The 2,292-nt window shown below is 49.5% G+C and overlaps 1 protein-coding gene across 1 annotated transcript in view; it reads right to left on the bottom strand.

The window, feature by feature from the left end:
- Positions 1 to 2,292, bottom strand: part of SAXO2 (stabilizer of axonemal microtubules 2) — a 17,765-nt gene that overhangs the window by 901 nt on the left and 14,572 nt on the right. The window lies entirely within an intron of this gene.

Raw genomic sequence — 2,292 nt, 5'->3', positions numbered from 1 at the left:
CCCCCTGCGCGCCCCACACTGGGGATGGAACCCACAACCCGGGGCCTGTGCCCTGAGTGGGATTCGAACCCTGACCTCCTGGTTCACGGGCCGACGCTCAACCCCTGAGCCACGCCGGCCGGGCGACGGTTGAAGGTTCTTAAGTTAAAAGAGAGACGCCGTGTAAAATACTCTTTGTATATAACGTCTAGGACTCAGAGGGGCGGTGTGTTATGTTGTACAGTGTAAAGTCGTGGGCATATATTTTTCCGAGTCACAGAATGTTTCTCGGTTCCCCCGGTCTGTAAAGTTGCTGTTCCCCACGGGCTACGATTGTATTTCTCACCGTTCAGAGGACATGCCTGCGTGCTGCATGGTGCTACTGTTCCTACATCGGAAGAATGTCTCTCCTGCGTGCCCCTTCGGCAACTCAGAAATAAATTCACTTCCATGATTCAGCGGCATCGGATGCAGGGGCTTATTTGCAGTATGTGTTTTGGTGTTGGTAGCCTGGGGTCCCGTCCCCGTGGCTGCCTGTGTGTGTGTGTGTGTGTGTGTGTGTGTGTGCGCGTGAATGTATTTTTATTGATGTCAGAGAGGAAGGGAGAGGGAGAGAGAGAAGCATCCATGATGAGAGAGAATCATGGATCGGCCGCCTCCTGCACGCCCCCCACTGGGGATGGAGCCCACAACCCCGGCCTGTGCCCTGACCGGGAATCGAACCCGTGACCTCCTGGTTCCTAGGCCGATGCTCAACCACTGAGCCACGCCGGCCGGGCTCATTTTGCAGTGACTTTGAGGCTGTGTTATGCACCTCAAACGTCCCAAACATGTGCGTTCATCTTTCTTTTTTATTTAAACATGATTTTTATTTTATTTTGTTGTTATTCATCCTCACCAGAGGATATCTTTCCATTGATTTTTAGGGAGAGAGGAAGGGAGAGGGAGAGACAGAGAGAGACATCGATGTGGGAGAGACACATGGATGGGTCGCCTCCTGCACACGGCCCAACCAGGGCCCCAGGCCGGGGAGGAGCCTGCAACCCAGGCCCGTGCCCTGGACCGGAATCGAACCTGGAACAAACCTAATTCTTTGTTTCAAAGAGCTCAATGTTTATAGAGAACCGAAATTCTAAAGTATTCTTAAAATATTAATAATTTTCTATCACTCCTTGTCTTTCTCCAGATTCTAACTGTACTTTAAAGTCTCTGGTGCTTACCTTGAAAAATTCTGGGATTCAAACAGATTAGCTAGCCCCTAAGAAATGCCTACAAATTTTAATTACTGTATGCCTGAACTAAGAGAGTAAAATTGACAATGTTCCCATGCATCTTTGTATGGGGAAAACCGCAGGCCGACGCTCTATCCACTGAGCCAAACCGGTTTCGGCAAGTGTTTATATTTTTTATTTTTCTTAGAGAGGAAGGGAGTGAGATGGAAAGAGAGAAACATCAATTCATCGTCCCACCCATTCATGCGTTCATCGGTTGGTTCTTTTTTTAAAAAATTAATTTCAGGGAGGAAGGGAGAGGGAGAGAGAGAGAAACATCCATGATGAGAGAGAATCATGGATCGGCTGCCTCCTGCCTCCCACACTGGGGACCGAGCCCGCAACCCGGGCATGTGCCCTTGACCGGAATCGAACCCGGGAGCCTTCAGTCCGCAGACTGGTGCTCTATCCACTGTGCCACACCAGCCGGGGCCATCGGTTGATTCTTGTATGTGCCTTGAGCGGGGATCGAAGCTGCAAACCTGCAACCTTGGTGTATTAGGACAAAGTTGTAGCCAATTGAGCTACCCAACTGAGGCCCGTATTTTTTTGTTTGTTTATTTTTCTTTCACTAAGGCACACATAGGGTCTAAGGCCTCAACCTGTGGGTCGCGACCCCTTTGGGGGTCGAACGACCCTTTCACAGGGGTCGCCTAAGACCATCGGAAAACACATCTGTAATTACATATTGTTTCTGTGATCAATCACGATGCTTTAATTATGTTCAATGTGTATCCATGAAAATCCATCCTGCACATCAGGTATTTACATGACGATTCATCACAGTAGCAACATGACAGCGATGAAGTAGCCACGGAAATAATGTTATGGTTGGGGGTCCCCACAGCATGAGGAGCTGTATTAAAGGGTCGCGGCGTGAGGAAGGTTGAGAACCGCTGGTCTAAGGCTTGGAGAGCGTTTTCAGGAGAGGGGGAAAGTTAGCATCTTCATTTCCAACCCAGAGCACTCCCCCTGATGGCTAATGATGTGGGGGTGTCTTTGCATATGCTACTGGCCATCACTGCCATCTTTTGTGGGTTGA

This window comes from Myotis davidii, unplaced genomic scaffold, assembly GCF_000327345.1.
Source record: "Myotis davidii unplaced genomic scaffold, ASM32734v1 scaffold2707, whole genome shotgun sequence".
In the NCBI taxonomy this organism is placed as follows: Eukaryota; Metazoa; Chordata; class Mammalia; order Chiroptera; family Vespertilionidae; genus Myotis; species Myotis davidii.
This window is presented reverse-complemented; position numbering and strand designations above follow the sequence as displayed.